Source organism: Lactuca serriola, chromosome 9 (assembly GCF_051521515.1).
Source record: "Lactuca serriola cultivar US96UC23 chromosome 9, Lser_US96UC23_V15, whole genome shotgun sequence".
Taxonomy (NCBI): Eukaryota; Viridiplantae; Streptophyta; class Magnoliopsida; order Asterales; family Asteraceae; genus Lactuca; species Lactuca serriola.
The window spans coordinates 32681194-32701438 of record NC_136416.1 but is presented as its reverse complement, the minus strand read 5'-3'; the positions used below and the strand labels follow the sequence as shown (position 1 = coordinate 32701438).

General features: G+C 33.6%; 1 pseudogene; it reads left to right on the top strand.

Moving 5' to 3' along the window:
• Positions 1 to 747: 747 nt before the first annotated feature.
• LOC145075512 (dnaJ protein P58IPK homolog) lies at positions 748 to 5972 on the top strand (annotated as a pseudogene).
• Positions 5973 to 20245: the final 14273 nt, after the last annotated feature.

The window sequence follows — 20245 nt, the reverse complement described above, 5'->3', positions numbered from 1 at the left end:
TTTTTATCAAAAAAGAAAATCAATTAATAAATAGTTACATTTAAAAATAATGTAACAATCAAAATATGATATTTGTTTATATTGTATAGTGCCTCAATGCAATGATGGTACCAACACCATAGAAATTTTTAAGGTGTCTCGGTCCATATTCTCCCTACAATCTTGCTTAAGAAAGAAAAATGTTTTAGAAAAATATTTATCTGCTTAATTAAGACAAAAAAAATACCAAGTTGCTAACCATATAAAAATTAACAAAGAAGATCAAAGAGCAATTATTAACATGTGGTTACACACACTACAAATGTTAAGAACCACATAACATATATCAACAAAGAGTAAACTATATAACAAACTGTCAACTATTATGAAAATGAAGTATGAAGGGGATAAACATCTACGTTATGTAAGTTTTGAAAACTAACACGCAACTGTTTATGTCATTTTTTGGGATTGACTATCTATTAAGTGTACTTTTATATTTTCTCGCAAAGAACACATACTAACGGTTCATTAATATGCCATTGATGATTTAGAATTTATGTTGTACTTTAAACTTCTTCTAACTACAAAATATGCTCATATGAACTATATTTATCACCTTTATGTAGCAAATAAATCGGAATCACTGATCTATCACAAAAAGCACATAACCTTTGATGCATTGCTTTGTTAAGCTCTAAACTTTATTATCGTGAAAAAGAAATCACATCTTTGAATTGAGATGGACATTTAGTGAAAGGGAAAAAGATGTGTACCATATCCAAACATGGAACTTGTCAAGGTAAGTATGATGAGTTATGGATTATAGAGAAAGCGAATGAGCAGAATAATCTTCTATATCCAGATCAAAAAGGTAGTTTTGGGTTTCCATGTAGGGATCTATTTCAGAAGGAGTTGACTCCAAGTGATGTAGGTAAGCTTAATACATTGGTTATACCTAAGAAGTATGTTGTTCGATATTTTCCTTGCGTGCATGATAATGAGTCAAAAGTTGTTTAATAAGTGTAGACATTCCAAGAAATTTTCCATTGACGAAAATAACCCTCCAAGAGGCTCTCACCAGCATAAATTTTTCTATAAACATGACCAAGCAGGACAAATACAACAGAATCAAATATTAAAACAGACAGTTAAAATGTACTTCTTTTGAGGTATTTAATCGAACACCATATATGTATTCAAACATCAGTAAGGTTTCGAATATTAGAATAACATGAAAATTCGACCAAAGCAAGAAAAAAGATAAGAATAACGCATAAATTGTGCACATAAACTATAATAAGGAGATTTGCAAAAGAATTCACCATTAAATCAAAAGGCTTTGATAACCTGATGTAGATGGTGGCGTATTTGACTTTGATGATGTAGAGTATTTGAACGTTATGTTGCAAATAAAATCTTTCAAGAAAATGTGATAATATATGAATGATATTATACTTATACATCATTTACAAAACGAAATTGGAAAGGGTATCAATATTTGATTTGAAATTATATATATTAGCTGTGAATGAATTTCAAATATGAAACGTACCTTCAAATTACATGATTTAAAAAAAGAATGACAAAATCTTTCAAGAAAATGTGACAACATGTTAATTATATTATATTTATACATAATTTATAAAAAAAAATAAAATTGGAAAGGATATCAATCTTTTATTTGAAATGCTACATATTAGTTGTGAATGGATTTCAAATATGAAACGTACCTCCATATTACGTGATTTTAAAAATGAATGACATAAAATTTTGTTTGACAATTAGGAAACTTTTATTGGAAGTTAATAAAATTCACTTTTACACTCTTTCAAAAAAAAATTTTAAAAAAAAACTTTTTTTTGGATTTTAGTAAATTCCATTTCAACGGATGTAGGTTAATTATAGTATCATGCGACATTTATTGTAATATTGTTTCCATAATTAAAGTTGTTCTTAATTATACCATGCTATCCAAATAAATTGGGTGTGAAATTAATTTAATGAAGGTGACCTAAGCAAACCGATCTAATGGTTTAAAACCTATAAAGAAAACACATTCAAAGGTTCCGATTGTTTAAGATGATTATTTCTAACTCCTTGTTTATGGATTTCTTTTTAACCTTTATTTTTTCTTTATTTTTATCATTTTTTTTAATCTTTTTTTTAAATGTTCGATTAGTAATAGCTGAAATTTTGTATTATAGAGACGCTGTACATATGTAACATATTTATTTCAATTGAAAAAACAAGTTCTAATATGACAATTAGAGGGTGTTTGGGTAACTTTTGTGGGGCAAAAGTCGTTTTTGTTGAAAGACTTTTTGTAAAAGTATTTTTTATAAAAGTTGTTTTTTAAAATGCGTTTGAATTAGCTTTTGAGGGGAAAAAGTCAAAAGTTGTTTTAAAAAATATTTTGTTTAACTTTTATATGTAAAATGACAAAAAAAAAAAAAAAAAAAAAAAAAAAAAAAAAAAAACTAAAAAGGACATGTTTACAAAGTTAGCTTTTGGTGTATAAAGGCAATTTAATGTGTTAAGTGGTTGAAAAGTTATAAAAGTCATATTTAAGTGACTTTTCAAAAAGACTCAATTTTCTCTGTTGAAAAAGTTATTATAAAAGTCTTTTTCATTTTACCAAACATCTTTTTGATTTTTAAAAAAAGATAAAAATAAAAACTCACTTGAAAAACTATATCAAACACCCTCTTAAATTTTTGTCGTGTTCTAATATACCGAAGAGAACTTCCAGGATTTGTTTATTTATGAGAACAAATAATTTTCTTATTATTATTTTAGTGGTGTTTGTATAAGTTACTGGTTGAGAACATACGAGACCATCACAAAAATTTAAAAGTTCATGTCAAGAGCCTATTAATTTAGAAGGCTTTTCAAAGCACTTTAATTTAAAAAGCTAGTCCAATGGCTTTTTCAATTTTCAAAAGTTTTTTTTGTTTGAAAAAATCATAAAAATGTCCTATTATGCATTAGTCTGAGATGTTGAACCGATTCAGACCGATCTTGAAAATTAGACCAAGACAGGACAGACTGGTCTAGGACCGAGCAATCCGATTTTGTTCCAGAAAGACAGTCTCGGGTCGGTCCACATTTTCATCTACTCGTCGGTTTTGAAGTTATCTCAAATTGGGCCAAAGTTGGTCTCAATCTAAAATTGGCCCAAGAAAAACCGGTGTAAAAGTCGGTATGGGTTGACTTTAAGGCAATTTGGGTACGGGTCGGGTGAGATTCCAAGTTAACAACCAGTTTCCACTTTCCAAGACCAAAGGTAACTTTTTTGGGCCTAGTCAATATAGACGGATCTCAACGGCTATATTTTTCTACCCAAAACTCTATTTCTTTCTTGAAATGTCTCGCTATCTCTAAAATTCTTTCCTTTTTAGCGATCTTCAGTTCTCTCAGACAATAAAAAAATATTGAGAGACGAAGGAAGTCGCTTTTGATCCAAACACACAATTTGAGGAATGTAGCAAAGAAAATTCGTACTGACGTCTATTTGGAAAAAAATTGTGCTAAACTGCAAGAAAACCCAAACAGAAACTATATCCCAATGATAAAAAAATAAAATCGAAACCACATGTAAAAACTGCCGGACCAAACTAGTATCAGGACCCTCCCAAAACAATTATATTCATCTATTATAAACTTACAACAAAAAGGAGGATTTTAAGATTCTTAAAGATATAAAAAATGCCTAAGGCCCGTATCTACGTTAAAAGTTAGAAAACATTTAAGTGTATTTAAGTTAAGGCCCATTTGTGACTAGAAGTTTAGAACTAATAATAGTAAACAACTAATACTGCAATTAATAATACAAAATATACAATATCACTCTTTTACCAATAATAATATTAATAATAAAAGTATCATTTAAAAATGATTATTTTATTAACTTTATATCTATCAATTTGAATTTTATATATATATATATATATATATATATATATATATATATATATATATATATATATATATATATATATTATACAAACCTAACTATTTCTAAAAATAGAATTAAGACGTCCAAACCATTAAGCTAACAGTACTAACATCTAATACAATATATGTCAATTTCATTTTAAATACCTTGTGTTGACCCATTAATTTGCAATTTAAAACACATTTTGCTTAAAACATGGGAGAATCATTCAAACGAGGAGACTCGTTCAAATCACACCTATTTATCTTCATTTTCAGATCTCTGTTTCCAAATCGAAAACCCTCTGTCACTCTACACTCTCATCTTCAATCTAAAAAAAACCCTAGCCCTTACACCACCTATGATCTTCCTCTCCCCAATTCCCCATACATACATAAATTGAGTACTTATATATCATACAAAAACACATTGTAATGCGACGATGAAGGTATTGAAGATGGTCTCAGTTATGGATTTGGTAGCATTGAGAGGGTTAGTGTATGTATTCATCCTCCAGTTCATCTTTGCTCTTCAACCACTCGTTTTTCCCTAGGTAATATGATCATGAATCTTTTCTAATATTTTATATGAATGTTTTCATTATAGCCAGTTCAATTCATGAACTATCTATGAGTGGTTGTTTTGATTGCGATTTGATATACTGATTAAGTGTTTTCCAGGCCTGAACTTTGAAATATCAAATTTGAATTGGAGCTTATGTGATTTTATTATTGATTTGTAGCTAAAATTCGAAGTGATTTTATATATTGATTTGTACTTAAAATTTGAAGGTAAAAAGGGATTACCTTAGGTTCTTCCATTCTTTGACGACCATTAATTACACAACTAATGGTATGAATCTGCTTATGGCATTCCAGATGGAGACACAGGGGTTGCTATTGAATTGTTTGAGAGAGCTTCATGTAATATAGAGGTGAAACGTTATAGTGATGTAATAAATGATCTTAACCATATCTGAAGCATACTGGAGTCGAGCTTCAGTTCTTGGTCACCTGTGAAGGTTCTTCTTTAAACTTCAAATAGATCATTCTTACAATTTCAATTCAATTGGCTTTCCATCTCCTGAGAATTAAAAACAGTTGGGACCCCTAATTGGTTGAAGAAAATTTTTCATGTAGTTCCTTATTAGAAATTTATATGATTCAGGGGATTTTTGGCTATCATGTAGATACAAGGAATCAGAGGAGAGCTATAAAAATTTCTTGAAATGAAGCCTCAAAATTCAGTCGTGGAGAAGGAGCTTTCTTAGTTACATCAAGCACATGGTGCTTTAGATACAACCAACAATCTTTTTGAACATGGCGATTACAATTACACTAAAGCTTTGGATTTCATTAATAAAGTGGTTCTTGTTTTTCTCCTGCATACTCACAGGTAATAACTCAGTATATTCCAACCTTTTCATTTTTCAATTCATTTACTGTGTTTCTTCTTTATATTGCAATACAAAATCCATGTGGCAGGACAAACTATTTAAGCTAAAGCTATTATTAGCTACCAAGGATTATTCAGGGGTAATTTCGAAATCGTGATATATGCTTAAAGACGATGAGGATAATCTAGAGGCATTGCTTCTTGCTTGGTCGTGCCTATAATTATTTAGCTGACCGTGATGTTGCTACAAGGTTTATTTTCTTTATAATCCGTAACTAAATGAAAATAATAATTTAAGTGTTTTCTTATAGTGATTAGTGAACATCTAATTATTTTTTGCACATGCATTACCAGAAAGGGTTGCGCCTTGACCCAGAACACAGTGAACCAAAAAAAGCATATTTTAGACTAAAGAATTAATTTACTTAAGAAGACCAAAAGTGTAAAATAAAGAAACTAATATTAGACTTTTTTGTACACCTATTGTAATTTTGTTCCATATTTAAACTTTATTTTTATTTGCAGGCACAAGATATTGACAAGAAAAGGAAACTGCGTATTGTAGAAGGATCTTTCTTTAGACCCTAATCATCGTACACATAATTTATGATCTGCTGAAGATGATAAAACTTGTAGTTAGTTCTCAACTTTGGAACTACATGTATGGTGTTTACTGTTTTTTTTTTTTTGCTAAAAGTTGGACGGAATTGCTAAAACTGGGAGTGGGTTTTAGTGACACCCAGGTTGGGCTAGCTAAAACAGTGAACCAAAAACTGTTGGGGTTTCAGAATTCTATTTTGATATAAGTTTTTCCATGTTTACAGAAAATAAGGCCACACCTGGATTGGAGGAAGGCATATTTATAAGTTCTTACTTTATAATGACTAATATGAGCTTAGGTTAGAGTCATTGTTATATATAAGTTCTTACTTTTCTTGATAGGGTTCGACTCATTTTGTGCTATATCACCTGAGCACTTTGGACACCTATCAATTAAAGCATTAAATGCAATGTACTTCAAGACATTCATAAAAGCACAATCTTGTAATTGAAAGAAATTAAAATATGATGCTCCATTAATTAAATAAATGACATCTATGTTTATCTCTTGCATACAAAAAGAGCATTTTTAATTAGTTGAAAAACCCAAGAAAATGGCAGCGGATGAAAGGATGGAAAACAACAATGTAATTCCAATGAAGAGTAGTTGAACCCGACTCTTAATCAACAAAGTTCAAATCTTAGGCTTGGTATAAATTATATCACAAATGCTATAATTGAGCATATTTTCAAAGATAAAAATGCTTATAATAATAAGAAGTTTGCAAATATGAAAATGATGTAATAAACAAAAAAGAAAAAATGAATTAAATTACCATTTGTTGAAAAAAAATTATTAGTTGAAAGAAAAATAAGAAAATAATGGTAAAGTGAATAAAACTTATGACCAATGGAGAATTTTTTTTAATTATGTTAGTTTTCATATTTAAAAAATCAAATTTGCTCTTTATTATTTTATACATAATCTCTTCGATTATAGATATTCAATGGTTTTTAAATATCAGTCCCACAATCGGTCCTGGTGGATAGCTAACCAGTAGCGAATCCAAAAAAAAGGAACGAAAAATGGAAATTGGTTTGACCCATAGCAACTCCAAATTTAAGTAACCAACACCTATCCACATGGGTTCCGGTTTCAAAATCAATAATTCCAAAATAATTTTGGTTTTAAGCGCTGGTACACTTTTCCAATGTTCACAACTATGAAACATTACTTGAACAAATCTGAATATACCATTACGATAGATAAAAGACATTTATTATTTTAATAATTGATATTTTTTCGATGTGTTGCGTGTAACTTGTAACTTGACATAATCACAGAATGCTAATGATATTTTTGTGTTTATCGAACGTCCTATTATTTTTATCCCGAATCAACTTGCCGAAAGAAACAAATAATCGACAGAAGGGGTATCAAAATACCATGTGTACTAAAAATTTATTGTGAGAGTTACAAGTTACAACTGACTCATAACAATATATTTGTTTTGTGTTCCTTCAGTATAACATGTTTCCGAATAGAACTAACCCCCAAATGAAACTATTTGCCGCCACCGCTTTGCATGGGTAACGAGTAGTGTGTGTGTATATATATATATATATATATATATATATATATATATATATATATATATATATATATATAAAATCAAATTATTATATTTGTTCAATTTTAAATATGAATATCATATTTATTCATATTAACCTTGAAAATATCGTATTTATCCAATTTTTTTTTAATATTTTTAAAGTTTACAATCAAATTTTATATGGTCAAATAGTTTAAGTCAACAATCAAGATTTGGTGTAATAAAGCTGGAAGTGAGGTTGTATCTTATTTCAGAAGAAAAAAAGAAAAAGAAATACAAGAGCATTGTTGTTAGCAAAAAGACAAAGCATCCAACGATACAATAACATCATATATAAAACCGATTACCTAAAAAGAACAGTAAAGATATACAAATACGAAAAAAAGTCACTATTGGCGTCAAAATTGATTCATTTGGCTAACAACAAATTAACAAATACCCAAATTGGAATCAAATTGTGTAACGCTCGCAGATCCAGACTATTCAATTTAGAGACAATATACATCGAAAATGAGTTTTTGATGTAAGATTATTTAGAAGGATTAATCTTTCCCTAGTGGTAGTATATGTTACAAGAGTTCCGTACATATAAAAAACACCGAAATCCGAGTTATAACGAAAAAGTTATGATCTAACAAAATTTTTCGGCAAAATCAGCACGACACCGGAAGACGTAAATAGTGAATTTACGATGGAGGACTTTTTAGGCTTAGAAATCTAAAGAAAAGTTGTAGTATACGTTAAACCGAGAACATACAAAAAAAAAAAAAAAACGCCCAAATCTGACTTCATATGAGGACGTTATGAATAATCTAAGATTTAACATAGCAGTGCATGACCCGAAACTCAAATTTTAGATCGAATGGTTTTTGGCCTACGCGACCTAAATAAGAATTGAAGATCTCCTTATTAGGAACTCAACGGTAAAAAGACAGACGAAAACGGAGTCCGTATGTAGAAGTTATGAATTTTACGCGGATATTTAACAATATAATCTCCTTATACTATTAAATTTAAGATCGGTTGAGATTTAGTCGATGGAGTCAAAATGAAAGTTGTAGATATTATTTTTACCTACGCGTGGATATAAATAACGTCGAAAACAGAGCCCGTATGCGAAAGTTACATTGTTTAGAAGTCGGCAGGGTGGTGCTGCAAAATGGGTGACGTGACACAATCTTGACCATTGCTTTCTCCCCAAGGCTTGCCACTAGATGGTGACATGTGGCACCAATTTCAACAATATTTCACCCTATAAATACAACCCCTTCCACCCTCATTTCTTCACACCTCCACCATTCTCTCTCTACCCTCTCTCTAAACCTCCCAAAACTCCCATAGCGCTAGAAGAAAGCCCCGAAGCGCTCGACGACTCCGGGAAGAAGAGCTTTCGGCTAGGAAGTTCTGCCCTTGCAGAGTCTGACTTCTAGCCAAACCCCCTCGTAGGTAAGATACGCTTACCTAATTTATAATATAGCTTTTATTTAAATATAGTAACGTTATTAGGACCTTATAATAATTATTTGAGCTATTATTATAGGTTATATAAGTGTTGTTATAATATATTGTTAACCACTCGTAGTACAGGGAATCCGGTTTAAAAGGCCGCCTGGGTTTTTGGATTTCAGAAGTGTTATATGCCAAAATGATCATGCCCTCCGGTATTTAATGTCTGCCCTTGTCTATACATAATGGGTGAAGAGTATTGTTTAACGCTTATATAATAGTAATAATAGCTAGACTATTAATTAGTCTCGTTGAACATTAGACTAAACTCTAGTGGAAATGATAACAAGTTTTGTCAACGGAAATTTGTTTTAAAGTAAACGAAGTGTTGTCCGAGTACCGAGTCACCATCTTTGCAGGTGACTGCATGGTCCCTTTCATGAACATGATTTTAATACAAGTATTGATTGAAGTATTAATTATATGTTTATGTGCGAGTTAATTGATGTAGCCTGAAATACGTGTTAAAGAACATACCTGATTATATATGATGATTTAGGATAAAGAGTAAACCTAAATTAATTATGAGGAATATTGGGTAGTATTTTCTTACGAGTACGAGTGAGTTATACTTAGAGAATAGAGCTTTAGTATATGTCATTGATCCGAGAGCATGGATTAGACATAGTCATTGTCCCTAGTCCGAGAGTATGAATTGGACATAGTCAATTGTCATTAATCCGGGAGTATGGATTAAGACATAGTCAGTTGTCCTTAGTCCGAGAGTATGGATTAAGACATAGTCAGTCATCCTCAGTCCGTGAGTACGGATAGGACATAGTCATTCGTTGTTAATCCGGGAGAATGGATTTACACATAGACACTTGTCCCTAATCCGAGATTATGGAATGGGCACAATTATTAATCTGAGAGCATGAATTAGATCCGAGAGTATGGGTTAAGTAACACGTAAAATTTAAGGTCCGAGAGTATGGGTTAAGTAGCAGGTAAAATTTAAGGTCCGAGAGTATGGATAGTCTCATTGTAAGGATTAACGAAGTGGGGTAAGAGTTGCTTATATATATGGTGAAATTGTATATTTTGTGAGTTCTAAATTATATATATGATATAACATTGTGGGATTGAAATCCCTGTATACTCACCAAGTTTCCCAACTTGACCCACTCAAGCTTATTTGTATCACATGTGTCGATACGAAGTTACATTACACTGAGGGATTAAAGAGATGTAGATCACTAGTGTAAATGAATGTAAGTTCTGTTTATGCTTATGTTTCTGTATCGACGATGACATCCCAAATATTTTAAAATGAATAAAAATACATTTCTTTGGAAATGTTTTGATAACGTATTTATCATGTTTTACTGGGAACAAATTCCACAACATTTTCACTAAAAGAAGTACTCTGATTTTTATAAAGCATAAACAAAATCGGTCTTTTCTGGCCGTGAAAATGGGGATGTAATAAATTGAGACTCATTTATAAAATCTATTACCTAAATTAATGGGTTAGGTTCGGTTTTAGTCCAAAACCGACCCAATCCGACCCATGCACACCCCTATTAAAAACCGGTTCGAACCGATTACACAGGGAACTGAGGACGATAGCGGTTCAATAATGACTGATTTTATTATAATTTTTAGAACAGATCAAAGCAGACGGTTTCTTCAAAAACCGTTCGAATCGGTTTATTGGACTTGTATAGTTGAATTTCATTAACCTATTAAAAAACAAAAAATTTCCATAGAAAACTGAACATTTTTGGAATGTATACAACTCGAAGGCCGACGAATACCACCGTTAGATGTAGAATTTTTTTTGGTTGAGTCGGCCATCGAACTGATTAAACTGACTGTTAAACCGCCAGTTATCAGACCAATTCAACTAAAGAAATGGTTTTTAAATCATTGCCAAAAATAAACTATATATCTCGTTTCTTCATTTTTTTCTCTATAAAATTTCCATGAATATTTTCTTCGGATCATAATTTTTCTCTCTCTAATATTTACATGAATATTCTCTTCATTTTCCTCTCTCTAAAATAAATGTGATTTAACACCTTGCTTTGTTTTCTAATTATATGTACTTGAAAAGAAGTACAATATATATATTTTTTGTCTTGCTAAGACCAAAACTAGAGATTTTTTTTGTTAAAAATCCAACAAATTTCAAAATTGTAATTTTGTAAAAGAGCCATTATCCTATTCCGACATTAACGCTAATATATAAAAAGGAAAAGGTTAAAAAATCAATTATTCTATTTGTCTATCTTTATTCACTCAACTTCTTTTTCTTACAATAAACTTTTCAAAAATTTATTTTTAATCAACCAATTTATTCTTTTCACTTTCGGGTTATGAACTTTTAAAATCGTTTAATTTTAGTCATGTAAGAAATGACTATACCCTGTTAAAAAGACTAAAATAAGACGATTTTTGCTAGTTTATTACGTAAAAATGACAAAAATAAATTGAATGATTCCAAGCATACGATTTATAAAGTTTATTACCGGGACAAAAATAAAATCAATAGAAAAATAATAGCTTTTCGGTTATTTTTAACCTCTTACCTATATAAAATGAATTTTACAAGTTTTGGGAAACATGTTACTAATAGGTAAGCAAATATAGTATGTCAATAAGAAATGTAAACATGACATATAGTCGACTCACTAATTTGATTATTAAAAAAAGACAAAATTGTAAAACTGGTCTATGTTGTATGTATTTTTTTGGGGTTTTAGTCCAAATCACATTTTTTTTTTGGATTGGTGGTCCTTTTGAGCTAGTTTTCTTGCACTTTTGGTCCCTGTCCAAACTAAAAAGACTATTATACCCTTAATTAATTTAATTTTCATTTTTCTTTCATTTTTAAAATTATTATTATTAAATATAAAATTAGGCCCACATGTCCACCCCTCTCTCTCTCTCTCTCTCTCTCTCTCTCTCTCTCTCTCTCTTTCTCTCTCCAACTTGATTCCTTCCCCAAATCATGTTGTTGCCATTTCTGATAAACCATTTCTTCCCGTCAATGTCAAATTGAAATTTCAATGGTCATCAGATGAACACCTTACTCTTTAATCACCACCGCCCCTGGTTTCCCCTCCTCTCACGAACCAAGAAAGTTCCAAATAATGATCATGGAAACGAAGATATGTGAAAATTTTCATAACCTAAAGTTTATTGATTACAATCAACCCAGAACCAGATGTGAGAACTAAAGAGAAGAAATTGAGCAAGAAATCGACTTTCTTTAATGCTTGCTTGTACCAGTCTTGCTTGCAATCGAACACTTAATGGGAATGAGACTCAACCTCTTCACCAACGAAGATGGATGCGAAGCAACATGGGAAATCCGTCAGAGATGTAGAATCAATTTGAGTTCTGATTTTAGGGTTCTAGATTCGATTTTAGTTAGATTTTAGGGTTCTAGAATCGTCTTCAACCTCATAACACACACATATGTAGCATCAAATATGGAGGTCTTCATACTCATAAACCCTTTTGTACATGTTCGTTTATGGTCGCCGGAATCTAATCGAAACCTTAGCAGCTTCTCGCACTAGAGATAGGGTTTTCAGGGTTTAAAGGGTAGGGTGCAAATGGTTTTTGGAGTATTTCTGCTGGTGTATAAACAAGCTACATGACGATAATGAAGAAGGTGTCATGTAACCGAAGAAGTGGGAGATGAAGGGGTGGGGATGAATGTTTGTTTTGGATATTGGTATTAGGATGAACATGATTTTGAAGATGCAACAATATATGGTTATGTTCTTGATTTTTTTGGGACAAACAAACAACTGGAGATGGTGGATTTCATAGCAAAATATGAAATGGTCGACATTCCTGATAGGATTATGAGAGAGAGAGAGAGGGGGGGGGGAGAGAAAGAGAGGTGGGCCCCATAATTTTTATTAATAAAACTTTAAATTAAATAACAAAAACCATAAAAAAAATATATCAAAAGGGCATTTTAGTCTTTTCAGTTTTCTAGGGGACCAAAAATGCAAGGAAACTAGCTCAAAATGACCACAAATCCTAAAAAGTCATTGTTTGGACTAAAACCTCAAAAAAAATGCATACCACATGGACCATTTTTGCAATTTTGTCTTAAAAAAATTAGTATCCACTAATAGAAATTTTACAAATTAAAAATTGAAGCAACGCCTATAAGTTAAGTAGTCAACATAATTAAATACATTATAAACTTTATACTTGATTTATTAAATGTTATCTTAATAGTTTAATTCATTTTATGTTCTTCTTGAACCTTCCATAACAGGTGTTGTAAATTATCATTCAGGCGAAATGAATGATATAACTCCTAACATCTTGCAACATCATTTTTTTGGTTGTAATCTTTTTTGTCTGCCATCTTGAAAACACATTTTTCTTAAAATTTCATAGAGATTAGTAGCACCCTAGCACACCTTAATTTTTTTTATTTTCTTTATAAAAGTTAAATTAACTATATATTTAATACAAAAATATTTCATATGAAATAAATTTTATTTTTATAAAACACAAAAATTAACTATATATTTAATACAAAAATATTTCATAACTTCTTTTATCTTCTTCCCATTTTATGGTTAAAAAAGGAAGAACACATTCTTCCCTAATTCTCAGTAACAAAACAACAAATTGGTAAAATGTAAAGTGCGATCCATCAAAGCAAGAAGTACAAATCATAACCCTTGAAGACCACCTACGATCCATCAAACCAAGAAGCACAAATCACAACCCTTGAAGACCACTTTCTCTCTCTCTCTCTCTCTCTCTCTCTCTCTCTCTCTCTCTCGTAAATTCTGTGGCGATCCATGGCTAGCGAGTTTTTTAGCGACTTCAATGGGAGTGGTGGAGACGAGGCTATCGAGCTGGAAGTGAGTTTGGCTAATGAGTCACTCATTCCAACCTTAAATATTTGATAGAAAATTAAATAACGGAAGAATATTAAAAAATAGGGTGCAAATCTAAAAATCCAATGTCCAAATCTACAATTGGTACTTATAATAGAATTTGAAAGTACCATGTATATGATTTTAAATTGCAAGTCTTCTTGAGCAATCCAAAACAAAATAAACACAAATGTGGGAATTTACATTTAACATAATTTACATATTCATCTTCAAGAATAAATTCATATTTCTTTAACAATTTTAACTAGTAAACAACGCGCGGCTACACTGTTTTGGAGTAATATAAGAAAATCGATAAACTTTAAAAGATATATATTGAAAGTGTAAATCACAAAGTGATCATTTCTGTAATTTTTTTATCAATATGTGGACAATTTTGATAAACATAATTTAAAAACATGGATTGTTTATGTCAATATTAAGGCGGTAGCAATCCAATGACCAAAACTGTCAACCTCTCAAACTTATTGTGGTCAAAACTACAAAAACAAAGCAATCCAAGGATCAAAATTATCAACCTCCCAAACTTATTGTGGCCAAAACATAAAGTATGTAATGTTTACTATTTTGCTATTCATAAGCTCCTTGAGATTTAATATATATATATATATATATATATATATATATATATATATATATATATATATATATAGAGAGTCCGGTTCCGGTGATGATTCATTTTTCGGTGAGGACTGGGAGGACTAACCGTGATCAATCAAGCTCATTAAGGGTATTTAGGTCAAAAAAATGGGCTGCTAATGTTGGACAACATAGCGTTGGGGCTTATAAATTATGACGACGACGTCATTATCTTTCAGCTTGCCATTAACCTCCGATCATCAAGCTAGTTCGAAGAAGAACGATGAAATCAAGATTCTTTATACTAAAATCTTCACTTCGATACAAATCATATGGAATCAGGTTACATTCAGATCAAAATCTTATCTTTTACATCATGAATTTATGTTTCAAAAAATCAAAAAATTTGCTTCGATCATCATTCAAGTTGTTTTAGAATTTGAAATCGGGTTAAATTTAAATTATCATCGACTTCTACTGAAACTCTACAATTTAGATTCACGTAACACAAAATTAGCTTAGATTCGAACTCATAAATGATAGATTACGGTCGATTTGTAATGCTTTGTATCAAAACACGATAATTCAGCTACGATTCTAATGAAATCATGTATGATATTGACATGATTAAACTTAATTTATTGTAAAAACTTCAATTTAAATCTCCATGCGTCGATATTTATATACATTAAGATTGAAAAGACATGATTTCTAACAACATTTGTTCATATACGAAATTGTTTTATCATTAGGTTAAAAATCGAATCTTTATTCATAAAAAACTTTAGATCATTGTAATTAATGTACAAAAAACATTTGTTTTTAGTTTTTTATTGATAATATGATGAGTGATATCGAAATTGACTAATACAAAAGGTTAATCAAATATAACAATCATATATAAAAATCGTGTTAATATTAGGTTCTATGTTAATGCTACGTCAAAAACAAGTTATGGAGCAAAATTAATAAATATAGAATGTATAATGTATGTTGATGATGCAGAAAGCAGAAAAAATAAAACAAAAATGTAACATCCGTCTCTTGAGGTATTAATTAATCAATTATGCAACTTAAAAAGATATTGGACTATGGGTGGACTTGGCATTTTGGATTGGACTTTAGGAATCTTGGGCCGAGATGTAGGCTTCCCATAAGCCGTACGTGGGGCGTAACCAGGCGTACATGGGGCGTAGTGTCATTGGATGCACGGGACATGAGAAGCGTACACACAGCGTATAAGGTACGCCCAGCGTACGCGGACAGACACTAAACCCTAATTTCAGGGTTTAAGAGGTATATAAACCCCATTATAGCCCCCCTGGTTTCTTATCAGCCTCCTCACTCACAAGAAAACCCTAATAAGTTCTTACCCTCTTTATTGTGTGAAATTGCTTTTTGTGAGTGCATTTAGTGAAAGAAAGTTGTGAAGAAGGAAAGGAAAGATTGGAGAAGAAGCTTGAGCTCAAGGATCTGAGTTAAACTCACCCTTTGTCATAAAAAGAAGGTATAAAGCACTTAACTTTCTTCCTCACATCCTAGATCTAGGGTTATGGGAGTTTTGGACCTCTTTAGGTCTAAAGGTTGGACCTTGATCATGTGAATCCGTTTTTGAGCTTGGGGTTGCCATCCTTGAGGCTCAAAACACTTTCTTAGCAATAAAGTTTCAATCTTTGAGGCTTTCATGAAGCCATGCATGAGATCTAGCCATTTCCATGGAAATAGATCATTGTTTTTAGAGTTTGAGCTTATATGAGTCATGCAAGCCATCAAGTAAGCAAATTTATGGTTTAAGGCATGGAATAAGACTTGGATCTGAGTTTGTAGCTTCTGAATCGGAATATTAATCACTTAATAGAGAAAGGACTTAACAGGGTATTACGCTGAGCGTACGTGTAGGTACGCCCAACGTACTCGTCATCAAACCCTTACGTTAAGCGTACTTTGGAGTACGCCCCACATAACGCAGTCAGTTTGGACCTTAGTGTGGGCTGTATTTTGGACTTTGGGCCTTAGTGGGCCAGCAGGAGTCAGTGAATATGGGGCAAGTATAGGTTTTGGGCTTTGGGTAAGGCCCAATAAAGGAATTTGGGCCCAATGTAGCAAATTGGGCCAATAGTGGGCTTAGGAAGCCTATCTAGTGATTGGGCCTTCAGGAGTCAGATTATGGGCCAAGGGCATTTTTGGGCTTAAGTAGGGCCCATATGAGGAGTTAGGCCCAATTTAGAAAATTGGGCCATTAGTGTGCCATTGGTGGACTTAGAAAGAATTAAAGGGTTTGGGCCTTGGTTATGACCCACACCATAGCAGGGGTAAAATAGTCATTTTACCCATAGAAGGATCCTCATTTTTGATTAAGTGTTTTATTGGTCATGATAGCCAGAGAGCAGCCGAGACAGCAGTCAGGGATCTTTCACTCAGATTTTCAGCAGTCAGTTCTTCGAGGTGAGTTTCTTTCCAATAGGAACGGGTCTACGGCCACAATGCCGGCCTGTTTAGATAGCAGTAGTTCCGGACTACGGTCTGATGCCGGGGTGGTCTGGAGAAGTAGTTCAGTATGCTTGATGTCTTTGTGATTCAGACATGTCTATGTGTTATGTGTTCTGGACTGCGGTCCGATGCAGTATGCAGTATATGTGTTATTGTTATATGTTATGATTATGTTATGCTATGTTCAGTCAATTCCGGACTTCGGTCTGATGTAGTGGGCAAAGCCCTAGTTAGTTCCAGACTTCGGTCCAATGCAGTGGCCAAAGCCCTAATTAGTTCCGGACTTCGGTCCGATGCAGAGGGCAAGGCCCTAGTCAGTTCCAGACTTCGGTCCGATGCAGAGGGCAAGGCCCTAGTTAGTTTCGGACTTCGGTCCGATGCAGTGGGCAAGGCCCTAGTCAGTTCCAGACTTCGGTCCGATGCAGTGGGCAAGGCCCAGTATGTGCTTTATATGTTATTGCATGGTATGTGGTAGTTTGGGGGGCCTCACTAAGCTTCGTGCTTATAGTTTCAGTTTTAGTTTCAGGTACTTCAGCTAGCAAGGGGAAGGGCTCAGGATGATGGCATGACACACACTACAGTTTTAGCCTGGGAGTTAGACTCTGATATTTTGACATAATCTTGACATTAGTGTTGATATGAGACATATTTTATGACATTTTGAGACACACGACTTATGGTTTTCTTATATGATATTTGGATATTATGGTTTTAGTATTGTTTTCAAACGAAATTTTTGCCTTGTATTTTTGGGATGTTTCAAGTTGGTATCAGAGCCTTGGTTTGAGGGATTCGGACACACTTTCGGGTGTGTCTGAACTCAAACTAAGGAAATGGTATAAGGTTTTCAAAAGAAAAACATTTTCGAAAGAAATTTTTGAAAAAGAAACTTAAAAAGAAAAGAATTTTTGAAAAAGAGGAAAGGGTGTGGTGCATGCGATCAGCCGAGCTCAAGTAAGTACTCCCAAATTAGCAATACAAGTTTATGTTATGATTATCAGTTTCAGTAGAACAGCATGCTAGAATAGGACTTAGGATCTAGGAAGGATGCCTTATGTGCCTGCTATATGTGTTTCAACTTTATGAGAACTGCATGCTAAGTACAGAATTGACAGTATGATAGCCTGAGTAGTATATGATTGATTATGTGTACTCGATGTCCGAATGCTGCTTGCTTTGTGCTTTTAGGAGTTTTAGTTGTGTTTCACTAACTAGTAAATGAATATGCCACATTACATATTGTGAGGATTAAATAATTTCAGAAGGATAGGTCTAGCTCTATTTCTCAGCTCTTGTTTGAGTCCAACCGTTGTAGGGTTGGATCTCTCATTCGAAGAATTATCTAGTCTGAGTAATATGTAATAGTATTCATGAGCTAGTTAGGGGAAGAAAACATGGACTTCTTATGTAGCTGAGGGCGGAGAGTGAGTTGGTGATTACCCTAGGGCAAGCCTAGGATGAGATTAGCGTGAGATCAACAATATTAGTAGAAGGGACTTGGTGGAGTCGAGGCAGTTCTTGAGGAAAGTACGGATAGATTTGGAAGGTAGTAGGGGCCCATACTACTGAAAGCAGAGGATCCGTACTTGAAATAAGGAAGGCTGAGACGAGACAAAGAAATTTGTAGTAGATGTGATCTTTCTAGTTATATTAGTGTTTCGGACGTTGTCACATTATGTTTCAGAATGGTGGTTTTACGCCCTAGACCAGCAGTCGGCAGTTCAGGTGTCGGAGATGGATAAGGTTCAGGCTCAGGGTCCGAGCATTTGGATAAGCAGACTAGGGAGTTCATCTCCTCAGATATCACACGCATCATACTAGACCAGACTCCTGTGATCTTTGGTACGGTCAAGGAGGACATTCTAGAGATTCTTGATGAGAGGTTGAGAGCCTTCCGTACTGAGATGGCGGCAATGATAGGGCCACATACTTTGACCTTCAGGGAGTTCAGAGCTTGTGGAGCTCCAAATTACCAGGGGGCCCAAGACCCCATTGCGAGTATTAGATGGTTGGCAGATGTGACCAACACTTTCCGCACTAGCAGATGTCCCGAGGGGGACAAAGTCCGCCTTGCATCCTGTCTTCTGAAGGGTAGGGCATGTGATTGGTGGGAGGAGGTCGGACATGCCATTGGGGATGACGCAACCCTTGATGCGATGACCTGGGCTGATTTCACGACCATGTTCATGGCATAGTTTGCATCGACCATTGAGGTGCAGTAGCTTGCGAGGGAATTCCAGGATCTTATACAGACTACTGAGACTGTGGCGGAGATTACGGCCACAGTCAACCACTCGCCGAGTTCTTGCCTAATTTTACCAACTTGCTGAGTCACTCATTGACTCGTCGAGTACATGGAAATCTTCATCAGACTCGTCGAGTTACTTATCCGGCTCGTCGAGCCCACGACCAACTTCATCGGACCCACCGAGTTGACCATGCCACTCGTCGAGTCCCTTAAGACCTTCATCCATACAAATGCTTTTTAAGTCATGCAAAGACTCCAGATTGTAGATCCAACCTTCCAAGGCCTGCTTATCATGTAAAGTTGCAAACTTTACGTGCATGCAAGGCTTTAAGGCCCTAAAATGACATAACTAAGCTTGAAATGAAGTCCAACACTTGAGGGAAGGCTCATACTTGTCAAAACTGCTACCTTTATGGATCTAGAGACCAAAGGCAGTCCATATATGAAGTTACAGCTTAAGATCTTGGCTCAAACACAAAATCCCTTCCTAAAACCCACCCAAAAGAGATTAAAGATGAGATGAGCCAAAGAGACAACTTAATACCTTCCAGAGAGTGTCAACTGATGTATATCCTTGCTTTCCATGAGTTCCTAGCTTCAATTTACTTGTTTCCCCAAGTGTTCCTCACCAAGATCTCTCTTCCAATCTCTATCACACCAAAGAAACACATAGACACACAATTTAGGGTTTAAGGGTGTCAAAGAGCTGTAAAAGGGGAGGCAGGGGAAGGCCAAAGATCATTTAAATAGGGTGCAACACCCCAGGATTTAGGGTTTCATCTGCCAACTCATACTCGTTGAGTCCCTTCTTGGACTCGGCGAGTAGATCACTAAAACTCGTGGACAAACCCGCAGCTACTCGACGAGTAGGACGACCAACTTATCGAGTAGAACTTGAAACCAAGAAAATTCTTATATAAACCAATACCTGAAAATCGGGGCGTTACAAGTATGTTACGTGGTTCAGATAAAACCAAGATCAATGTAGCATCTGACTTAAGCAAGAAGATTGAAGTGAAAGATGATCGAAGCGATCAATAGAAGTATCGCAATCACCGTAAAAGTAAGAAGCTTGTAG